The sequence below is a fragment of the Pleuronectes platessa genome, chromosome 8 (assembly GCF_947347685.1).
Source record: "Pleuronectes platessa chromosome 8, fPlePla1.1, whole genome shotgun sequence".
NCBI classification, from domain to species: domain Eukaryota; kingdom Metazoa; phylum Chordata; class Actinopteri; order Pleuronectiformes; family Pleuronectidae; genus Pleuronectes; species Pleuronectes platessa.
In genome coordinates, this window is record NC_070633.1 from 2,426,507 (window position 1) to 2,451,357 (window position 24,851).

At 44.9% G+C, this 24,851-nt stretch overlaps 1 long non-coding RNA gene across 1 annotated transcript; it reads left to right on the forward strand.

Moving 5' to 3' along the window:
- Nucleotides 1–21,530: 21,530 nt before the first annotated feature.
- LOC128446416 (uncharacterized) lies at nucleotides 21,531–22,200 on the forward strand. The gene is made up of 2 exons (XR_008339575.1): nucleotides 21,531–21,775; nucleotides 22,056–22,200. It is a non-coding gene; the product is annotated as an uncharacterized LOC128446416 (long non-coding RNA).
- The last annotated feature ends 2,651 nt before the right edge of the window (nucleotides 22,201–24,851 follow it).

Sequence of the window (24,851 nt, forward strand, 5' to 3'; positions counted from 1 at the left end):
TTTTATGAGATTTCCCCGATATTCCAGAGGATAATGCATGGAATAAAATCAATCATATTTAGGGCACTATCCATGAGTGTGTGCAATTGGGTTGCGCTTGATTTAAATTAAGGGGACCGTATGAGAAGGAGGTATGGTAGATGGTCTGTATTTATATAATTCTATATATCATCTAGTTTTGCCATATACACATTTACACCCACATTTATACAGTGCATCTATGTGCAGCACTTTGTCTATCACACACCACTCACAACTGCTGGCACTGGTTCAGTATCTTGCCAAAGGACTACAGCTAGGACTTTAGACTGGGTTCGGACTGCTGACCCTATGTTTAGTGGACAACCCATACCTCCTGAGCCACAGCCAACACAGTATGAGTTCTACCGAGTGAGTGCCATTCTAGTTCAGTAATGCAAATCATTCAAAGCCAGACAACTACTGGTGCAGCAGAGAGAGGCAGAGAGAGAGACTCATTACAATCAATCAAATTCATTTCAGTGATTCTGTAACTGTAAAGAAAATATAAAGCTAAATGTGTTGAAGCAGTAAAGTAGTCTGCCTTGATCTACAAAGTAGTATGATTGATTCTGACAATGTACATGTACTTTAATATGAGGTATAGAACAGAGTTGGCATTGAAAAATATCACATATGTGGTTTCAAACTTTTCAGATTTAATTAGAGGTCTTCTGCAACCAATTGACTTTGTCTGTACATTTACCTACTATTCAGACATCTTCAGCTATTTTCTTTCTTCTAAAAAGCACCAGGTAACATGCATGCCTCGTCTCAGGGAGTGGCCAATTGAGTCCCCAGAGTGGCCAACAAAAGCATTTTCTGTCATTTCCTCAGGACACACATACACACACAGTGACACATCTAGCGAGTGGAAATGCTGCTACTGTAACACATTGTTATCTGAGTATGTTAATTTACATTAATTGAACTCTTGTAAATTACTCTGACAAACCAGCCCCCCCCCCCCATCTCTTCATTCTCTCCAAACTTCATTCAGGAATACTGTTTATTTTACAGACATGATTACTTTGCCATTGTGAACGTTAAAGTTGCTGCTTTAGAACAGTCGCTGGTCTGTCAGTCAGACAGATGGCACAAAGGCGGAAGAGAGAGAGCGTTAGTAAGGTAGGGAGAAATATAGGTTATTAATTAATTAAAAGGTTTATCTTCACAATCTTGTCTTTCATAGGAACAAGGCTTTGTTGCACAGAGTAAAAAAGATTAAAAACAATATGTTAGGTGCTGAAGTCGGCTGACAATAGACAGAATACAAATATGACACAATGACTTTATAAATATGCTCATTAGCACATTGTGTAAACTAGTGTCATTTAGCGATTTTCCTTTGAATGTACTTGTTCTACAACCATTTTCTAAATCTTCAAATTTGTATATTGACCATACATGGTACCAACATATACTAGGTTTCATTGTATTTCTATGACCTATTTACTTGCAGGTTAACCATGGAATGACATCAAAAATAGACTTATTAGCCAATGACCTCATCTGGCAACATCAAATTACTTTTCAGCTGGCTTCAGTCACTTTCCATTGAGAGTAGCTGGAAACACTGGTGACTGAAAAATTAAGATGCGAGAAACCATGATGAGTATTGAAGATGAGGTCTTTTACTTACATATTTAAATTTATAACTAACCACCTGGCCATTTTCATAGATAAAACCTAAATACCTCCAACCTCATTCATTACTTCCTGCTGCTTAGTTAGCTAACCATCAACCTTCTCCCCCCAAATGCACAGTATTCAGCAAACTAAAGAGAACTGTTCAGCTATTGTTCATAGTATTAATAATCTATACCAACTTTTTTATTCAACATATGATGAACTTCTTCAAGTTTCAATTACCAGTTACCTCACAAGAAAGAACGAGTTTGGCAAGCCGTACCTGCAGTCCGACTTGCTTGTCTTATTTCATCTTTTGTCCATGATATATTTGTACTGTCAAGTACTTTGCTTATTTTTACTCTAAAACTTCAGTGTGACTTGTGCTTGTCTCTTGGCCTGACACAAAACACTTATCACCTGCACACTCACTTCCCTCTTCGGAGTCCTAATGGAACATAATAACTCAGGGAGTAGTTATTCTACTACATCAAATAAATGTTATCATAGATTACTTGACTGGTGACTGCTGTATAATTTATAATGAAAAGAATATCAAAGCGGAAAAAAAGAGGCTTATTTTGCCCTATAGGATGATGCCTGTAAGGATAATGTTTATTCAGGTGCTAAGATGGACAGTGAAACTGTTTTGTTTGCTGTCCTTCTATTGATCACTTTACTCACAGGTTTCCAGAAATGGAAGTACACAATTTGCAGTGTTTGTTCAATGCAAAACTATATTCCAAAATGTATCTGAAGTCAATATCAATGGTCTGAGTTGATGAGATTCTCTGTATAACTAGAATGGAACTCAGTAGAGCTCTGCAGATGCCAAACAGGTCCTATGTTGCAATGTTAAAGAAAGTAAAAAAACAAACAAATATCCTGCCTGCCCCTTAACTACATTTGCATAAATATATAATACGTTCTTCACAGGTCCAGGCCCCTACATCCCACCGAGTTTGTTGAACATCTGTCAGTTGCCCTGTTAATGGTCAGTATGAACAGAAGGACTGATCACAGCAAGCAAACTTGTTTTAATATTGATATGGGCACCAGGATTTTGTTTTAAGGTTGAATTGTGAAGGCCTGTCCTGTAAGGCCAGAAGAATAGCAAAACGATCTCTGCGTTGATAGTGGTTGAGGTAAAAATATGAACTTTGCCTTAAAAAACTTCAATACAGTAATGCACCACCAGCAGGCCAGTGCAGGCTGCTCATTACGACCTGAGTTTGAACACCTGCGAATGGAAGGTCACTCTCAGCAAACATCTCAGCAGAGATAGAGAGGCAGGAGAAAGGATTCAACTCATGGTACAACCAAAGAAGCAACTGGTACTGTAATAAGACTTTTATTTTGATGATTATTTAATATTGGAAGTGCTGCTATCGATATTAATGTTAGGATGTCTTGTTTGAAGAATTTGTAAAATAATAACCAAGCATAGCATACAAGCAGCATGCATATAAGTTTGGCTTTATGTTTAAGTGTACTTAGTTGTTTGTTCAATTTATATTGTTATTTTTGTGGTTTGAGGGTTTTCAACCTGATTAACCAACCAGCAAACAACTGATAAATAAGGAAAAATAAAGATTGATCTGTGTTTGAAAGAGTTTTCGGGTGCGTCCTTTGGCATTCATGTACCAGGCCATTGCAAGTTCGGCAAGAGTTGAAGAAAAAAACCTGGGAATTTGACAATAGTAACTTCCAATACAGTCTTGTTGATGTCAAAAACATGTCTCTATGAGTGTTTGTGTGTTTGTGCATAATAAGTTGTTGAAAATCCCCAGTCATGAGTCACTCTGCAAGTTTATGGCCATACACCTTTCAACAAGCTGCTTTCTCCTGCTGTAACACTCATGTCTTTACATCACTCCCTTTTCTCTGCTTACAATTCATTTATAGCTCAGTCCCCTTTATTAAATCTCGCCCTCGTTAAGTCTCTCTTTCGCTCTCTCTTATTGGTCCCTGCTGGCAGTGAGTTCTAATGAGAAAACACAGGGGACCAACAGAATAATTAGGTTAACGAAGATTTGCATGTCCCCCTTCTCTCACTCACAAACACACACATAGGTTATGCACACACACAGACACACATTGCACATGAACACAAACTACGTAAATATGATTATTGGTGAAGGGGGGAGAGTTGGAGTCTATATGTGCATCTGGGTTGGTGCGTTGTACACATGTTCATGTCTGTGTGCATTTTAGCATGAATGTGTGTGTATGTGTGGGGGTGGTCACAAACTGTTCTATAACACAAGCGCGCACACACACACATTCTCTTTCTCTCCCTCTCTTACTCTGTCTCGCCAGGGACCAACAGATAGCACCCATTACTGTCAGGCTCATCTGCCTCTAATTGGCTGTGATCTGAGCCCATCGCCCCAAGAAGGAGGGGCCTCAGATTGAATTAAATCGTGTGATTGGTCCCTTTAAATATTTAATGTCCAAGACTAAAAACAGCCTGGGCAACACTTCCTGGAATCAAAGTCACGATGACCGGTGTGGACGGAGTTTGTTTATAGTGCATCTGTATCCATGCACAGTACGTAGCTGTCTTCCTGTGACTGTGTTTATGTGTGTAGTCAATGTTTTTGTTCTGATTTACAGTGTACAAAATGATGTGTGTGCTTTCCCATTCAATTTTATTTCAGTCTATGCTTGTGTGTAGGTGTATCCATGCAAATGCATGCATGGACAGTTGACAGATACATTTTGCTGCATCTAAACATTTGTGTGGTTTGTTGCTTTGTGTTTGTGTGTGCGTGTGTGCCTGTGTATGTGTGTGTTTGCTTGTGTCCCAGTTAATCCGGCAGGCTCAAGGGAGAGTGACTTGAGCCATCAGAGGCTTTTCTCCTCTTCCAGCCTGTGCCACAACAAACACACACATGTACACCGAACACACACATACGCACTCTCTGCCATGATCAAACAACTACTAGCAACACAAAAAAAGCAATAGAGAGAAGGCTTCATTCTCAGTACCACTGAATGAAACATCTTGATAATATGATCAATATGAAGAGACAATACAGAAGAAATACTGAACTTCATTATCACAGCTTCTATTTGAAAATGCTTATCCTAACCTGAAATACTGAGTGGCAGATGACGGGGAGACAGTTTACATGGTGCCAAAATACATATGGAGAGAAAGTAAGTGGGAGGGAGACCGAGACAAGGATGGAGGGATAGGCTAAAGGAAAGAGAGAGGGGAGGAAAAGAAAGGAAGGATGAAGGAGGAGTAGGCGGATATAATAGACACACTGTACTATAGAGTTGACTTGTATACAAAAAGGAACAGGTTCCAGAAAGAAAGACAGAAATAAAATGGTTAGAGAAAAGGATTAAAGCATAGACAGATGCTAGGGGACTGAACCTTCTTATGAAACGTTGGTAAAATATAAATTTGGCAGTTGGCCATGCCACGGTGCTCTCGCCACAACAGCCAGAGACGAACCATTCTGGTTTGGGCATCTTTTATTTAATCCAGACACAATTCAACAATAAATAAACTACAACTTAAAGAAGCTAGCTTTACAGCTCAGTCCTTTCGGGAGATTCAGTCCTCCGGGCCTCTGTGTGTCTGAGTTCCTGAGTGATCCTTTCGAGGCAGCGCAGACGCTGCCTATTAAGCTTGAGGACAATCAGCTAACAGCTCTCACCGGTGCTGCTTGATCCTCTGTGGTTCAGGTGATGGTGCTCTCCCAGCCCCCTCACCACCACAAGAAGGTTTGACTGTATGTCCCTAACAATACTGGTGTGACACTGGAAAGTGAAACACTCCGGAGACTGGATTTAGGATGAAAGGTATTATTTTACAGTCCAAGTGAACCACAAGCTCCCTTGCACAGCCTACTCAAATAGATACGTGAGCCTCCTGCTGCCTGGACCCGGTCATTCTGAAGGCCTTCAGAAATAGTTGGTGCGTTTGGGTGAGTGAAGCAGGCAAAGGCAGGGAATAACATATCAATTACGCTGCGGAGATCACGATGTTGTTTACAGCACATTTAAAATGGCATCAGTCTTTCCACCAAAAACTCTATTGACACCTTCATCAGTGTCTTCTTAATGTATGGCACCTCTTTTTCATTCTCAGATAGTTTTTTTCACATTTCCTTAGTTTTAATTTGTTTTCTTCATTTTTACATCTTTTTCTCACGATTAATCTTGTGGAGTCAGGGGGCTCCCACTCAGTTATCTGCAGTCTCACATACAGCCCCTTGGGAGAAGATTCTCCAGAGCTCAGATCATGTCTGAAAAACAGCTCCAGTTTCTACAGGACCTGGTCATGATGACACCTATAATGACCCTGGGATAAGGCTGCATTAATAGGATGAGCTACAGGCTAAGTTTCGGGCCATCACAGAGGTAACAGCTTGCTTCGATACCATACAAGACACATGTATTTCTGGGACTTTTGAGGGTTCTGACCTGATAAGGAAGCTCACCTTAGCTTAGACTGCCACATCCATCTTGGATGCTGTTTTTGGCACACAGCCCAGATCCTGTAAGATACCTGAAACATTAACCAGTTCTGTCTCTGCTTCACCTGCTGAGGAGTCCATGCAGTTAGGGAGGACTCTTTTTACTGCAGCAGAGTGACAACAGAGGTTTAGGGAGAGGCTCTGCCTGCACTGCTATTGCCGGCCGAAAAGATTGGGCTCATCAAGCAGTGGAGGCGCCCTGGTGAACCAGACACAGGTTTCGACCAACAAAACCCCGTCCAGAACGCCAAGCTCCTCTCTGACTCTCTCTCTCTCCCCTCGAAGCCCTGGTGGATTCTGGGGCAGACAGGAACTTCATGGACGCTAACCTTGTGTCCCACAGTAATATCCCTCTTTTCCCACTCCCAAACCCAGAGAGTCGAGCACCTTAGATGGCAGACACCTGGCCGGTGTCACCCACCAAACAGCCATTATTACCCTCACTTCTGGCAATCACCAAGAGTCTATCCAGTTTTTAGTCATCCCCTCACCTCTCTCATCTCTGATTCTGGGTCAACCCTGGCTACAGCTCATCAATCCCCACTTTGACTGGAGACACAGTAGGGTAGTAGGTTGGACAGTCTTTTGTCACTCCAACCGTATCGTCTTTGTGTACCTGGATGACATCCTCATCTTCTCCAGAAGTCTACAAGAAATCAAACAACATGTGAGTTACTCCAGAGACTTCTAGAGAATTATCGCTTTGTTAAAGTTGAGAAATGTTTGTTCCATGCACAGTCTGTTTCTTTCCAGTGTAACATTGTGGAGAAGGGAAAGTTTGAGACAGACACACCCACGTGTGTCCAATCAGCTAGGAGGTTAAACACTTGTAGGCTCTTTTCTTGAGGAGATTTAACTTTACCTGATGCCCTCTCCAGACAGACTGCTCCTGAGACCCCCAGCAATCCTCCAGAGCCTATTCTGCCTCCCTCGTGCATAGTGTCAGCAGCATTCTGGGAGGTTGAGTCCCGGGTTGAGGCGGCCCAACAGACTGACCCTGGCCCAGGTAACGGCCCTCCTAACTGGCTCTATATCCCTGCCCCTCTCGGATCCCAAGTGCTCCTGTGAGGCCACACGTCAAGCTGACTTGCCATTGCTACCTGCCTCTGCCCCCCGTCAAGGGCAGAGGCTTCCAGTACCTGGTGGACTTGGAGGGGTACTGTCCAGAGGAGCATTCCTGGATCTCTCGGCGGTACATTCTGGACTCTGCTCTTCTCCGGGACTTCTGTCCAGCCCATCCGGACCGTCCTGGTATGATGCCTGGAGGTGCCCGTTGATGGGGGGGGTTCTGTCACAACACCTCTTCCTGTGTTTTCCCGTTCCTTTGTTGTTTTGTCTCCCTTCCCCTCTTGAGGTGTCTCATGCAATTCGGGTAGCTCAGCGACAGGCGTGGCCAGGTACAGCTCACCATCTCACTTGCAGGTCATTCGGCCGCCACCTGCAATCAATTGGTCATCACCTGCAGTATATCAACCCTGGTCATGTTTCCACTTATTGCAAGATCGTTGCCTACAATACAGTGGTCGCCTCTTGCTCTCAGCCAATCTACAAAGTGAGTTTTTTCCTTGTGATATTTTATCACTTGTACTAAAATCTTATTGTGTCTTCAGGATAACTACTCTGCAGTTCCCCTTCCTGCCTACCTCACCTGCAAAACCTCAGAGTGAATCCTCAGCCATCACAATCGCCTCTCAACTCTTAACCCTGCCTCATTCCACTCCCTGCCTAGGTAGATCAATAAACTACTTACACCGATGAACTGTTTGGTGGTCTGTGGTCTCTCACAAATTCAATAGCATAACATACTCTGCCTTTGATTGGTTAGTTAGGATAAGAATATCATTACATTACATGGTATTATCCAAAGCGAGTTACAATAAGTTCATTCAACCATGAGGGTACAAACCCAGAATAGCAAGAATCAAATCAGTGCAATTAATCTTCAAAAAAGCCAAACTACAAGTGCTACATGGAGGTGCAATATATAAGAGCAAGTTTTTTTTCAAGTTTTTTTATATATATAAACACCAGAGATGGTTGCAAGACATCATTTTAGTGTAGACTTTCTGCTGTCCTGATATCAATGGGGAGCTCTGTCCGCCATTTGGGAGCCAGGACAGCAAACATTCAGTGATATTCTTGAGTGGGTAGCTGCCCCTCACAGTGAGGGAGAAGGAAGCTGATTGGCCGATGTAGAGTAGAGTGGACGGGCTGTTGTGTAGAATCGAACCATGTCCTGGATGCAGTGACTGTCCTCAACGAGCAGCGGGTGCTGCCGTGAGCCCCTCCACCGTCTCAACGCACTCACAGGCGGTCTCCCAGTAGCCTTGCGCAGCAGTCCCAGCTGCAGTAAGAGCAGAGAGGAGACCCATGCTCCGCGTCCTCCAGACTGCAAATGAATCGCGCATGCGCAAAGCCACCACTGATCCTGCCCTGGCTTACAGAGCGGGATGTAAGTGTCAATGTATCTTCACTGTCACTGGAAAACATGAGTCATGAGTCATTGAAATCAGTCTCTTCATCGATGCAGAGTCCACATCCTCGTGTGGAACGTGGTGAAACTGAACCCTTTCAGGGCCTTGAAAACTAAACCAAACTTAAGAAGAAAAAAAAAATAACTTGCTCTGCCATAGTATCTCTTTTGGATCATTTTGCCGGTCCCAATCCCAGATAAAGGAGGAGGGTTGGACGTAGAGCTAGAAGTTCCACCCCACATAACAGCCTTTTGATTAAATTTGATATTCTAACATTTAACAATACAGGACAACATTTATTTATGTATGTGGGTCTAGATACAGCATTAAAGTCATAAAGTTATTTTGAGAAGTGATGGCCTATTTCAATGGCAAGATAAAAAAAAGGATCAACAGAAGAATACGGAAGCGTATTGCATTCACTTTTATTTTTATTTTTTTGGGCATTTATCTCAGAAAAACAGAATAATTTTTTTGTGAAGTGAATGTAATACGCTTCTGTAGAATAAAGCTTATTTTAAGTTTAACATATTAGGGTGTTTTTTTCTCACTTTCTGTACGTCCTATAGCGACCATTACATTATGCAAATTAGGCGATGACGTCATTTAGCGACATCTAGCGACTTTTAGGACAGCCAATAGCTACTTTCCTTACTGAGGAGTTGGCAACACTGCCTGGATGTAGACTGGACCAGATTCATTCGCAGCACGGTACGCAAGGAATATTATCTTGAAGTTGATTCGGGAAGCCACTGGTAATAACTGAAGGGAGGGTGGTTGTAGCAATGGTAAGGGAGAGTTGACTGTCGAGTGTCACACCCAGGTTCCTTGCGGTCTGGGTGGGAGCCACAACAGATTCGTCAATGGTTATAAAAAGATCATGGGTGAGAGAGCCTTTACTTGGAAGGAAAAGTAGCTCTGTCTTGTCAAGGTGGATTTTCAGGTGATGTGTGGACATTGACTGAGAGATGTTTCTGTATTGCAAATGTAAAAATGCATAGGTAAGGCATTAGCCGTAATACATGTACAGTATTTACTCTCAGACTGCTCCTCTTATTTTATCTGAGTTTGTTGTTTGTTAGTTTGCAGGATTATGGTTAAACTACTGAACCAATTTCCATGAAATTATTCGAGGCTGGGGCATTTTTATAGGGGCATTATTTTTTTTATCATGTCTGGTGATCTCTCAGAGAATAACTAATGGATCTCTGTTAAATAATTTCAGGCCAAATAAAAAATCTTGATCTAATGAATTTAAATATAGTTTTAGAGAGACTTCAATGAGTGGAATTATACTTGAGAACATGTTTCATCTCATTATAAAACCATGTAGAGACATGAACCTCTTCTGTGAGAATCAGCAGACTGTGGACATTTATACATAGAAGTAAAACTTTTCATATTATTGTTCAGCACACTATTTTTGGACTTGTACATGCGGACATAGGTAACTAGACACGCTTGTGGTTCTTGAAAACGTTCCCAATCCAAGAGCCTTTCTTAGCTCTGAAGACCCATGGGTTCTCTTCATTTCTGTCATTTCTTTAATGTTCATTTGAAATACAAAATTAAATTTGCACCAAAAATACTTACCAATCGGTTTCTCATGCAAGGAAAATTCAACCTAAATATTTTAGATTGCTATTAAGTTACTATTAGTGAACCAAACAGTTATTGCAGAGATTTTAAAGACAAAAAGGAAAATGGGCTCATTAACTTAACTATTGTTAAACTAGGAAGATACATCTTACTGATTACAAAAAAGGCTACAGAGTAGTTATGGTCAGAACCAATGTACAACATTAACATTAATTTAAAACATTTTTAAAACTTGTATTGTCACGGTCAAGAATAAAAGGTCTATCTCAATGAGCTGATGGAAGATGTTATGTTTGGGAAGTTTTATTGACAGCAGTTTAACATTGAAAAGAAAAAGCAGAACTGACTCAAATTAACAGTAAGTGGAGACATATTGCTCTGAAAAAGAAAAACTGATAGCAGCAATATTACATGACTCTGATGTTAATGGAGAAAGCATTTTGGAAATGGACATAACAATAAAATAATCATGTCAATAATAAATATGTGGGGTTCAAATTTCATTAACAGCATTATTAAGATTGGAGCAGTTTAGAAAACAAGGAGTCTTCTGACCAAAGTCTGATAACATGTACTTTAAAATGATAAATTTACAAAGACATTGTTCTCCCTGCATTTTCCATTCCTTTAGCTTATAGCACCCAAAGATCTATTTTGTTGGCATTTTCATAAATGTATTCATCATTTATTGGGATTTAGTTTATTATCTCCACAGTCAACAGGGACGTGATTTAACAACAGGTATCTGTCTTGTTGTGTTAATAAAACTCAGTGGGGTTTGAATTTAAACAGAAGGAGAGTGACAGAAAGAATATTTTGCTACCCAGATATGGCTTTACATCAAACAGTTGGAAGAAACAACAGAAAGTGAGGGAGAGAGACGGATAAAGAGTGGCATAAAAGAGGGAAAGCAGTGCCTGTGTGCAAAAGTGTGATAAAGTGATGGGCTGGGATGGTAGAGAGATACAGCGAGACATACAGAGTGAGAGACAGTGACAGACAAGAGAGAGCGAGACAAAGAGATAGAGGAACACTCACAATGAACAAACTATTGAAGACAGGTTTCAGTTGGTCTAACTTGATTTTCTTTGTGTGACTGTGTTGTGATGTGTGTGCAGAGATTAGCTTTAAGAAACAACCTTTGTTGACTCAATTTATTGAATTTTACTGTTCTGAATAGCAATAAAGAATATGATATTTACTCTGCAAAGAACAGCACACTGGGCCACTATGTGTGTGTGGGGGTGTGTGGGAGAGGGATGATTGAATCAGTATCTGTCAATTCTTTTTTTGTGAATATATTACCCACACATTTACATTGAGTACATTTTATTTGTGTTGTAATGATTATTACTGCGTTATTTACATATGTCTATATATATTTCCATTTACCCAATATATGCGCTGTCTGATTTTTGTTAGAGTTTGTCTGTCTGTCTGGGTATGTGTATGTATTTGAGTGTGTGTGTGTGTGTGTGCCTGTGTGGGTGTTGTGTGTACATGCAATAATGCGCTGATGCTCGGTCGTTTAGCTTGTTGACACTTTGGGGTCAGAGCCATGCAGGGTGAATGGTGTTGGCTGACAGCGTGGAACCTCTTCATTATCCAGCCATAATGTTCTCATCGCCATCGGCTCGTCGACAACCCCCCCCCCCCCTTATCAAGTCCCCTTGCTGACATCAGCCTCATGCAAACACCACCACCACCACCATCTTCCATCATTTGCCCTTTCCCTATCCATCCCTACCCTCCTCACCTGGCTATTTCCTCCTGTACTGCTATTCATTGCTGTCGATTCATCCTCCAGCACTGTCTATGTCTTTTTCAGTGTCTCTTTTTGTCCATATATCTGTTTCCGCCTCTCTCCATCTCTATGACCCCATTCTACCAAAGTTATTACTTTTTCAGTGTTTCATGCTTTGCATCCATATCATATTTATCTTAATTTGTCAATTTGCTTTGATATATTGGCCTTACTGCCATAACATTTTGAAAGAAACTATTGTGGCCCAAAAAACGTTTACAAACTCTGATCGAATAATTATTGCATTCAAATGCTATCAATATAATATATTTCAGCATTGAGACACAAGGGGAAGAGGCCAAGATTAATAATGTTTTTGATAAGTGGTTCAAAACCAAGCCTTTAAAGACATGAACAGCCATCAAATGCAGGCAGCAATACAGAAGGCAAACAAACAGCACTTAATATATCATAGCGTCAACCAGCTTGGCCTGTGTAACTATGGACTTCAAATTAATTGCATTTCTCAAACATACTGGATTCAGCAGTAGTACATGTGTCTGTACCGCTAACACCAGCTCTTTGGAGTCGTCATGCGGCGTGTGGTAAAACAGTGACGTAAATCGTGAGCAGCATTCACTCTTGCTGGAGTGAACACAGCTGATCCGTTCAGTTCAGCATTCACCAAAAATATGAACATATGAATATGACCTTCATTGAGCACATTCATGTACAACACTGGGTATAGAATGTGAGAAGTGCAAACTGGAATTGTGTAAAAATGGATAGAGAAATGCAACATATTTGAATCATAGTAATGTACAGGTACATCCGCAAGATGAGTTAAAGCAGTTAAAATCAACTGCAGCTGTCGTATAATAACAAATATACAGTAAAAAGAACAGGTAAAGTGACTATAAGAGCATTGACTGGTTCATGCTTACATTGATGAGTTCGGGTAGATTTCTATAATAGTTCTTGTTGTTCAGAGGTGGTTTAGGAGGGGTGTTGTTGTATGTGGGGGGAGGGGGTGCTGACTGTGTAGTCCCTCTGTCCCCCTAGTTATCTGGAGGTGGAGAGATGATGGTTCAGTGGTTGTTTGGAGTCAGTTTATGGGGGCGGAATGGTACAGTCCTTTGGGAGCGAAGGGAGAGAGGACAGCTCCAGAATGTTGCAATGGTGCAGAGGAAGCTGTTATGTTGGTTGAGCAGAGACATTTTGCTGTCACAGGCTTGTGGTGGAGGCTTGTAGTCCATGAGGGTCTGAATCAATTGACACAGGCTCTGTGTGTCTCTGCTGTCATTGATTTTCTGGCTTATTTACTTGGTTTGCAGGCTTATTTTCTTGGTTTGTTTTTTCTGATGCCGCAGAATAGGTTCGCTCTGGCTTTTTCAGTTCTGCTACGTCGCCAGCTCTAAAGGCAGAATTCTGGGCCTTGAGCAGTCTGTGAACCTCTACTGCAGGGGTGCCCACACTTTATAGGCTTGTGAGCTACTTTTGAAATCACCAGCTCAAAAAAGATCTACCGACCAAATGATGTTGGTATCCCGCCCCCCCGCCCTGAGCGACGCAACGCTGTGGAGGTGCACTGACGAGTAGTCCGCCCCGGTCGACGTTCGCACCATCGTCTAGGGCAGGGGGACGCGGCGGCGAAAAAAAAAAGAAAAGAGGGGGTACGTGCGCCGGAGCGTCCACGTGACTGCCTCTTGTCCAGTCGTGAGATCGACCCACACTGCCTTCGCGATCGACCTGTAGATCGCGATCTACGTATTGGGCACCCCTGCTCTACTGTGATTCATGGCTGCTGGTTGGGGTGACATTCACATCATTGATGCATTGGAAGATCTATGTGTGTTCCTGTAGGTCAGTGTGGGTGCTTGCTTGAAGATGTCAAAGTATGATGTGTCAAAGCAGTCATGGAGTGCAGAAGCGGAACCTTCTGGCCACACCTGTATGTCCTTCTGAACTGGCTTGGTCATTTTTACTCTAGGCCTGTATTCTGGCTGAGCGTGGCACAGTTCACTGATGGCCGCCTCTCTTGTTGTAGTTTGGGCTGGGAGGGATGTATACAGCTACCAGCAACACAGAAGTAAATTTCAAAATTGATGATCAGAGCTGAACAGTGTTAGAAACAGCTTCTAGACAGCAATCATTGTGAATATAAACACAAGCTGCTGCCATGAGTCTTACTACTGGTGCCTGCGGCTCTGTCTCCCCTGTAGCATGTTAGCCAGTCCAGCTGCTAGGCTGAGTCTGGGATGTTGTAATTAAGCCATGTTTCTGTGAAAATGAAAAACAAAGCTATCCCTTATGTCACTCTGGATAGCTAATGAGTTACATTACATTACATTTCATTTAGATGACGCTTTTATGATAAATGACTTACAAAGAGTGCATTCAACCATGAGGGTACAAACCCAGAACAACAAGTTTAAATATTTATTCAAGGTATGGTTAGAAGAGGTGTGTTTTTAGTTCGCGGCGGTAGATGTATAGACTTACTGCTGTCCTGATGTCATTGGGGAGCTCGTTCCACCATTTAGGAGCCAGGACAGCAAACAGTCATGATTTTGTTGAGTGTTTGGATCGCAGTGAGGGAGCAACAAGCCGAATGGCAGATGCAGAGCGGAGTGAACGGGCTGGGTTGTAAGGTTTGACCATGTCCTGGATGTAGACTGGACCCGATCCGTTTGCAGCATGGTACGCAAGGTAGGTTAAAGACCAGTGGGGCTGCTGCATTCTTCAGTCTAGGCGTGAGATGACCAGGGCCTGGACCAGAACCTGCGCCGCTTTCTGAGTGAGAAGAGGACATATCTCCTGATGTTGTGCAGCATGAATCTACAGGAACCTGTTGTTGCAGTAATGTTGGCAGTAAGAGAGAGATGGCTGTCGAGTGTCACACCCAGGTCTCTAGCAGTCTGGGTGGGGGCTAACACGGAGTTGTCAAAGGTAATAGTCAGGTCATGGGTGGGAGAGCCTTTCCCTGGAAGGAAAAGTAGTTCAGTCTTGTCAATGTAAAGTTGTATGTGATCCATTTTGTTGTCTATGGAGCAAACATTGCTCCATGGACTGTAGGTGGTGTTGAGATGTTAACCGCTATTTCTGCTGATGTCTAACAGAGCCTGGCAACTGTACGTGTGCTTCTAAGTGGACAAACATGTAGACCAATATGTTGGTGGGACAGAAAGAGACCGCTGCATCCAAACGTGCTGCCATCTTGAGCTTAATATTGGATTTTATGATAGATTGTATAATTTATTAGAGCAAATCTAAACAGCTATATTTAATACACCTCATAATTATGGTGATATTTTTTTACTTCTGTTCCCCTGACCATCTCAGGTTTCTTTGCTGGCTCTGCCATGACGTACAGTACTTACCAAAATGAACTTTTGGTCTCCTCTCTCTGCTCCCTCTTCTCCCCCTCCCCCTAACTCTCTTTTATCTCCCTTCTTGCCCAATCATCTCTCCTCTCCCCATTTTTTCCTGCTCACCCCAACAGGACGAGGCAGATGGCCGTCCACAATGATTGTGGTTCTGCTAGAGGTTTGAGTTCATAAGGAGTTTTTTTTTTTTCCACAGTCGCCCAAGTGTTGCTCATTATGGGAACAGTTTGGTTCCTCTAATTTTTAAGGTCTTGAACTTCTAGGTAAAGTGCCATGAGATAATGTATATTTTGATTTGGCGCCATACAAATAAAAAAGTTAATTGAATTGAATTATATTCTCCCAACTAGCCTCCAACTCCGGCTCTACTTGGTGATGTGTGCTGTTTATAATTAAGTTGCAAGTGCTGTTAGTTTGTGTACCATCAAAATTATTTTAAAGGTGTAATTTTAGGTTAAAAACAACATAATTGTGTGCGTGTGTTATGTCTCGTCTAGGGGTGGCTGAAACAGAAGCTTCCCTTCTTCCTCAAGTCGGCCACAGAAAACCATTTCTTTCACAATTTGTCACAATCATGAAATGGCCGTACATCATTACAGACTACATGCAGCTGCAGAGTATGCCCTCGATAGTGCAGCAGCAGAAGAAGGTGCAGTAGGGTTATTTAGCTTCCTCAGAACGTTACGGCACTCCTGTGCTTTTTTAACCAGACTGGAAGTGTTGAGGGCTCAGGAGAGATCCTCAGAGATGGCTAACTTGTACAGACTAGCGCTCCTGAGTTTGTTCCTCTCAAACTGCAGGTTGGAGTTAATATGTCACTTTCTGCCTCTGTCTGTTGCACCCAGTTGCTCCACCTCTGACCTCAACGTTCTAGAGGTTTTTTTGGTGTTAATGCTTCTGTGCAGGGAACCTCCCGCTGGGTTGTGTCTGTGTGAAAGGCAAACTGTTAAGGCCAAGCTTCGGACACAGAGGCAGAGACAGAGGCAGAAGTAAAGTTAAATATGATTTATTGGAAGTCCAATAATAAGGGCAGGCAGGCAGGCAGGGGGGCAGGCAGGCAGGCAGGAAGGCAAGCAGGCAGGCAGGGGCTGGAGTCGGGGCAATAGTCCAGCTGCTGGTCCTGGGCAGGGAGACAGAGGAAGTCAGACAGGGAATGAACAGGACCTTTACGGAAATCTTAATATTTGGCTGCGACAACTGACTGTAACTTAGTCTATAGTCCGGCACCGACTGAGAGCAGGAGTGGAGCTTATAAAGGCAGCTGGTCAATCAAGGCCCCAAGTCCAGCACACCAGGCCCTCATCAGTAATTACTGACGCCACCTGCACAAGCGAGAGAGAGGGAGATAAAGAGAGAGAGAAACTAGAAGGCAGGTGAGGCAGGGGCCATGACAGTACCCCCCCCTCTACGGGCGCCACCTGGCGCCCCTAGGAACCGGTCGGGGTGATCCCGACGGAAGTCGGTGATGAGGGAGTTGTCAAAGATGTCCCGCCTGGGCACCCAACAGCGTTCCTCTGGACCATAACCCTCCCAGTCCACCAAGTAGCGGAAGCCACGCCCCATGCGCCGCATATCAAGGATGCACCGCACTGTGTAAACGGGCCCGCCGTCCACCATCCGGGGGGGAGGGGGGGCAGCATCAGGTGGAGAGAGGGGACTCGACTGAACCGGTTTTAGCTGGGACACATGAAAAGTGGGGTGAATCCTACGAAAGGAGGCAGGGAGCTTCAGCCGGACAGCACAGGGGTTCACAACAGCCTCGACCTCAAATGGACCAACATACTGGGGGGCAAGCTTCCTAGAGTCCACTTGGAGCGGAAGATCCCTGGAGAGGAGCCATACTCTGTGCCCCGGAGCATAAGCGGGTGCCGGGGTACGGCGGCGGTTGGCCTGGACCTCAGTCCTGGAGGTGGCACGGAGCAGGGCAGCACGAGCGCGCCTCCAAGTGCTACGACAGCGACGCATATTGTCCTGGACTGAAGGGACGGTGATCTCGGCCTCCTGATCGGGAAACAGAGGGGGTTCATAGCCCAGAGACCAGAGGAAAGGAGACATACCGGAGGAGGCGTTAGGAAGTGTGTTGTGGGCGTACTCCACCCATGGCAGCCGAGCACTCCAGGACGATGGTTCCGCCGCGGAGACGCAGCGGAGTGCCGCCTCCATCTCCTGATTGGCCCGCTCGGTCTGGCCGTTGGATTGGGGATGATAACCAGAAGTCAGGCTGGCGGTCGCTCCCAAGGCCGTGCAGAAAGCCCTCCAGACCTGTGACGTAAATTGCGGCCCTCTGTCAGAGACGATGTCTGATGGCAGGCCATGGATGCGGAAGACATTTTGCACCAATAGGTCAGCCGTCTCTCGAGCAGAGGGTAGTTTGGGCAGGGCAATGAAATGAGCAGCCTTGGAAAAACGGTCAATTATAGTGAGGACCACTGTATTACCTCCAGACGGGGGAAGGCCGGTTACAAAGTCCAGGGCAATGTGGGACCACGGACGACCAGGGATTGGCAGAGGACGGAGCAAACCAGAACTGCGCTTGGTTGAGGTCTTATTCCGACAACAGACGGTGCAAGCTGCTATAAAAGAGCGAGTATCCGTGTCCATGGTCGGCCACCAGAAGCGTCGCTTGAGAAATGAGATGGTTCGGTGGATCCCCGGGTGACAGGTAAGGCGGGAGGAATGTGCCCAATGCAAGACCTGAGAGCGGACAGAGTCAGGAACAAAGAGGCAGTTATGGGGTCCAGTACCTGGATCGGGCTGGGCGGTTTGAGCCCGACGGACCGTGGCTTCGATCTCCCAGGTGAGGACAGCAACAATGCAGGACGGAGGGATGATGGTCTCTGGTTCAGCGGGACCCTCCTCCACCGTAAACTGGCGAGACAGGGCATCCGGTTTCACGTTCCTTGAACCTGGACGGAAAGTCAGGGTGAAATTGAACCTTCCTAAGAACAGGGCCCACCTTGCCTGGCGAGAGTTCAGACGCTTGGCAGTCTGAATATAGGATAGGTTCCTGTGGTCGGTCCACACAATGAAGGGCTGCACCGCACCCTCGAGCCAGTGTCGCCACTCCTCCAACGCCAACACCACAGCAAGTAGCTCCCGATTGCCTACATCTTAATTCCTCTCCGGGGGCTCCAGCTTGTGAGAGTAGAAAGCACACGGATGCATCTTGTTATCACTGGGAGAGCGTTGAGAGAGTATGCCACCTACCCCAGTCTCAGACGCATCCACCTCCACAACGAACTGCCGTGACCGGTCAGGATAGATAAGGATGGGAGAGGAGACGAACAGGCGCTTGAGGTCGGAGAAGGCCACCTCGGCCTTAGCAGTCCAATGGAACGGGACTGAGGAGGAGGTGAGCGCCGTCAGAGGAGCTGTTATCGTGCTGTAGTTCTTCACAAACCTTCTGTAAAAGTTTGCAAAGCCATTGAATCGCTGCAGCTGTTTGCGATTGGTGGGAGTGGGCCAGTCCGCAACAGCAGAGACCTTTGCAGGATCCATCCGGAGCTCCCCCTGAGAGATGACAAAACCAAGAAAGGAAGTAGTGGTGGCATGAAACTCACATTTCTCGGTCTTGACAAATAGTTTGTTCTCCAGGAGTCGCTGCAGCACTGTGCGAACATGATCTTGATGTTCCTGAAGAGAGCGGGAGTAGATAAGAATATCATCCAGATATACAAACACAAAACGACCTAGCATGTCCCGGAGCACATCATTAACCAGGGCTTGAAAGACTGCTGGGGCATTGGAGAGGCCGAAAGGCATAACGCGGTATTCGAAATGACCTAACGGTGTGTTGAAAGCAGTCTTCCATTCATCGCCTTTCCTGATGCGCACCAGATGGTAGGCGTTGCGTAGGTCCAGGGTGGTGAAAATGGAAGCTCCCTGCAGAGGAATGAAGGCAGAGTCGATTAGAGGCAGAGGATACTTGTTCTTTACTGTTATGTTGTTCAGCCCTCTATAGTCTATACAAGGCCTCAAGGTGCCGTCCTTCTTTCCGACGAAGAAAAAGCCAGCACCAACTGGAGAGGATGACGGACGGATGATCCCAGCCATCAGGGACTCCTGAATGTATTTCTCCATGGCCAACTGCTCAGGACGATTGAGGTTGTACAGTCGGCTGCTGGGATGAGGAGCCCCAGGCAGAAGCTCAATGGCACAGTCATACGGCCGATGAGGAGGAAGAGTGAGAGCCTGCTCTTTACTAAAGACTGGGGCGAGGTCGTGGTAAACTTGGGGAACCGTGGACAGGTCCGGGGGCTCTGCTACAGACGATGGCTCAGATGTGGGGTTTAGAGCAGAACGGAGACAGTGAGAATGGCAATATGGACTCCAGGAACGGATCTTCCCTGTAGTCCAATCAAAATGTGGGTTGTGGAGTTTCAGCCAGGGAAATCCCAGGAGTAGGGGAACATGTGGACAGTCGATGACGTGAAAATGGATCTTCTCCTGGTGATTCCCAGATAGACGTACGGTTATGGGGACGGTTCTTCTGTCAACCCTGGCCAGTAGAATACCATTTAGGGCCTTAGTATCCAGTGGAACATCGAGGAGCTCTGTTTCGATTCCCAACTGCTGACAAACCCTACTATCAATAAAGCTCTCATCAGCCCCTGAATCAATTAGAGCCATGAAAGGGAATGACCTCCCTCGCCACAAGAGGGAGGCATCGAGCTGCGGACGGTCCGGAGGAGAGGGACTCACCACACGGCTCGACAGTATCTCTCCCCCTACTGCCGAGCCGGACCTTTTACCGGACGGACGGGGCAATTGGCAAGAAAATGACCAGCTCGGCCACAGTACAGACAGGACTGGGTCTTCATTCTGCGATTCTTTTCCCCGGCAGACAGATGGAGGCCGTCTAATTGCATTGGCTGTGGTTCGGGAATCTCCGGTATTTCTCGGCGGGGCCCGAGGGAAGACAGCTGTTCGGGGCGACAGTAATCCGGGGAACAAGCGGAGTCAGCACGCCACAGGTGGAGTTGATCGCCGGTCTTAATGGCGAGTTGAATTGCCTCATTCAACATCTTAAACTCCCCGCGGAGTGCAATCTCCCTCCCAATGTCCTGGTTTAAGCCATTCTGGAACGCCGTGATCAGCGCGGCATCGTTCCAGCCCGACTCCACCGCCAAACTTTGGAAGTGAATTATAAACTCCCGGACGGTCAGTCTTCCCTGACGGATCTTCGAAAACCGCTGCCCGGCTTGCTGACCCCGTATCGGGTGATCGAACATCCGCTTGAGCTCCGTAGCGAAGGCCTCGGCAGACGCGGCCAGCGGGGACTGTTGTTCGAAGAGGACATTATAAAAGCTGAGCGGACGGCCCTCGAGTAAGTTCACCAGGTAAGTGATTTTAGCACTATCGCTAGCATATCTCATGGGCTGTGCATTAACTCCTTATGCAATCGCGTCCCGTATTCGGGACGCAAGGTGTGTTTTTTTATCGATCAGCGTCAAACATTTGTATTTAAAGAACTGTGTCGTACAGCTAGGTACTAATGCCACATATCTGTAGAAAGCTAAGATTCTTCTGATTCCACTGATGTAAACCATTTAAAGATCCGATCACCACAGCCGATACAATCAACGTAACAGTCAGACAACTTACCCAAAAAAATTATTAAGACAGTCGACGTCACTCACCTAAGAAGCATGATATTAATCCACAGATCGAGAACATTCCAACAAAAACGGTGTTGGTACATTGATAAAGGTCCAGACGATCGAATCCAGTAACATAATCACTCCATAGCACACTATTTCATCAAAGAATAGCCACAGCCAGCTGATGCGTAATCTCAGAGTAGCCAGCAGCTAAGTGCCAACTTTGACTTTTTTTCCGTCGTAACTTCTGTTAGAAAGTAAACACAGCGGCTCTCTGGATTTCAAAATGGAGGGTGAACTCTAACCTTTAGATGGACAGCTCATTCGACCCAATTGGAGAAGGCAGGGGTTGTCCACATTCGGCAAAAGCCAACGAGAGCCCTCGTTTACAGACAGTGCGCGCCCTTCTTCTGACGTGGCGAGGCTCAGCCAACTGCAGTCGATTTTTGTTATGACTGACTTATCGTTTAGCCAATTACATTTTCCAGGAAGTACATGTCCTCCGTGACCTGATAGAGAACTATCAACACACAGCAAGTCACTGCACAACAGCGAACACGTGCTTCCAGAGCATCTCATAGCGTAAAAGTTCGGGGGCGTTGCTGTGAGATCCGTGTGCAGAATTCAGTCTTGCTATGGAGCATTTTGAAGCTACACTATGGAGAAACGTTTAGAGAAATGAAACTTGATGACCGAACAAGCAAAGGGATCTGTGTTATCGGCGTGACAGCGACAAGTCTGATGATGACGTATCAGAGGAAGACAGCGACACGTCGTTTGACTACGAGGCAGACGCCATGTTTCAGGAAGGACGAGACATTACTCTTGACAAGTACGTATTTTATTATAATAAATAACTAAATTACTGTGTGTGTGTGTGTTCGTGTGTTTTTTTAGGATTTGCTGTTGATTAGTAAAAGGGGTGGATTTAGATGTGGGAGAGATAATAGTTGTCTTTGTTTGAGAATTAGAATGTGCATATAGATGGTGGAGAGATGAGTGTGCCTTTGTGTGTCGAGATGAATGTGAACAGATATGCATATAGGTGTGGGTGTGGTGCCTCTGTACGGCTCTTCTAATAGCTCCCGACTAATTTTTCTTTTCCCACATAGGTCCATCGAGGTTCATGGGTGCTGACATCCTGATAGGGCACTACAAAGTCCTCCACAAGCCTCCTCCTGCAGTCGTGACTGCTACAATGGCTGGCATGTATCCAAAAATTTGAAAGATGTATATTTGAATAAATTTTTAACCATATGACCAGTTTTGTCTCCTTTATATAAAAGTATGATTTTTAGTGTAAAAGTAGCCTTTTTAGCCTATTTGGTTACCATGGGTACCAAGGGTCCTTTGGAGCCTCCAAATGGCCTTTTTGGAAAACGCCCAGACATGCCCTTAGTAAAACATCTGTAAAATATTCATTTTCTTTGGTATTGTGTTCAAATTTGAACTTGGGCTAGTCAAGGCTTCATGCTAGGGTCCCATTGGGTTTTCCAGCTCATAAGTCCCAGCTATAGTCAGCAGCAGGCATCTGTTTACCAAAAATATTCAGGCGAAAATAAAAACCTTCTACCTCACTGTGTGCCAACTGCTATTACTCAATGCAAGTAGCACTTATAGTTATTCTGACTATTGGGTAGGGAAGATCAGAATGTTACCTTTAAAAAGAGACCAAGAGGTGTTGGGATCGCCGGAGTACTTAGCTGGTGGGGGAATCCGGGGTTCGAGGGCAGCAGTGCCAGCAGCAGAGGCAGATTGGGCGGCTGGGAGGGCTTGTTGAACAGGAGCAGGGACCTGAGCGGCGACGGCAGGAGCCGCATCCAGCCGGGCGATAAGAGTGGACAGGGCGGTGGTGATCTGATCCACCTTATCTTGGATGCTGTGCAGAGCTTCGTCGTGGTGGCCCAGCTGTACTCCTTGGAGAGCCATTGCCTGTCTGAGAGCCTCAGCTTGTTCTGCCAAGTCCATTATGGCCGGACTATACTGTTAAGGCCAAGCTTCGGACACAGAGGCAGAGACAGAGGCTGAGGCAGAAGTAAAGTTAAATATGATTTATTGGAAGTCCAATAATAAGGGCAGGCAGGCAGGCAGGCAGGCGGGCAGGGGGGCAGGCAGGCAGGCAGGCAGGAAGGCAAGCAGGCAGGCAGGGGCTGGAGTCGGGGCAATAGTCCAGCTGCTGGTCCTGGGCAGGGAGACAGAGGAAGTCAGACAGGGAATGAACAGGACCTTTACGGAAATCTTAATATTTGGCTGCGACAACTGACTGTAACTTAGTCTATAGTCCGGCACCGACTGAGAGCAGGAGTGGAGCTTATAAAGGCAGCTGGTCAATCAAGGCCCCAACTCCAGCACACCAGGCCCTCATCAGTAATTACTGACGCCACCTGCACAAGCGAGAGAGAGGGAGATAGAGAGAGAGAAACTAGAAGGCAGGTGAGGCAGGGGCCATGACACAAACTCTGGGTAAACTCTCTGGATTTTACCCGCAGGTCATGTCTGAAAACGGCTGAAGAGACTGAGCAGTAGAGGTGGTGGAGGAGATGAGAATGATAAGTAAGGTAAAGGTCATCTTTGATGGAAAACCTTTCCCACCCCCTGCAGGGCACCATCACAACACTGGGCTGCTCAGCCATGCCTCCACTGGTTGGGTTGAGAGGAGAGAAATTTGGAGAGGGAGGAAAGGGGGAGACAGGGGTGGGCAATTAATTTTCTCGAGGGGCCACATGAGAAACATGGACAGTTGTGGAGGGCCAGACCAATTAGCTGAACTCAATTCTACTCATAATAATTTGATAAGCTTCTACAGCTAAGAGTACATGTTATGGTTAGGCAATGAAAAAGTGAGGCAGGCAAAGTAATAACGCCAACATTATATCACACTTTAATCAACATTTACAAGAACAGTTGTGAACAAAATATGCAATTTTTTGCAGTATTCCAAAGATCAGCTTTCAATTAACTGTATACAAAGTGCTACTACTATTTGCATTTAGTCTTATCACCCCATTTGCTGTTTTTTTTTTTCTTTTTCTTGTTAAGTGGGAGAAATCTAGTCTGTTTTGGGCTGGAACAAGTGCACTGAAGTCAGGTTGAATATCTGATGTGGATATGCGAAGGACAGCTGACAGGTGATCATCAGTGAGAGAGGATCTGTATCCCGGATTTGTTAAACTTCATCACAGAAAATGTTTGTTCATATATGTAAGTAGATCCAAAGATAACCAACATCTTCTGAGCATGCCTCCTGAACTCTTGGATGTTCTTGTCTGTTTTTTTCACAAAACTCTCCAATCTCTGCTCTCAGGTCCCATACTGTTTTAAGCACTTTGCCCAGACTGAGTCATCTGACAGCTGCGTGGTAGCCTATGTCCCCATGTTCAGTCTCATGCTCCTCCAAAAGTGCAACAAACTGTCTGTGATTGAATGCTCTTGCCCTGATAAAGTTAACTAATTTAGTTAAAACATCAGTAACACGATTCATTTTGAGCACTGACTTACATAACACCTCCTGATGTATAATACACAGGGTTCATACACATTTTGACCAATGGATTTCCATGACTTTCAATAAGTTTAAACCAACTTTCCATGAACAAACATTTTGTGAGATCTCAGTGTACATGCAAAAGAGACTAAATTTAGTATTTAAGCTAACAATGAGAATTTCAAAGCATACAGTATACCTTGAATTACACAAATGATAGACGTCTGTTGTAACCCATGGCATGTACTTTTCCATTTGTAGCCAAGCATGGTTAAATCTACACTTCCCTGGCGTAGTGCATTATCTCGGCTGCTTCCCCACCGAACATTTCAATTAGTACGAGATAGTATGCCTGTTTATATTTTGAGCGTATTTCGTTTAAAAGAATATTAATTAATTAAAACTCAGCGTAAATTAACGCCAT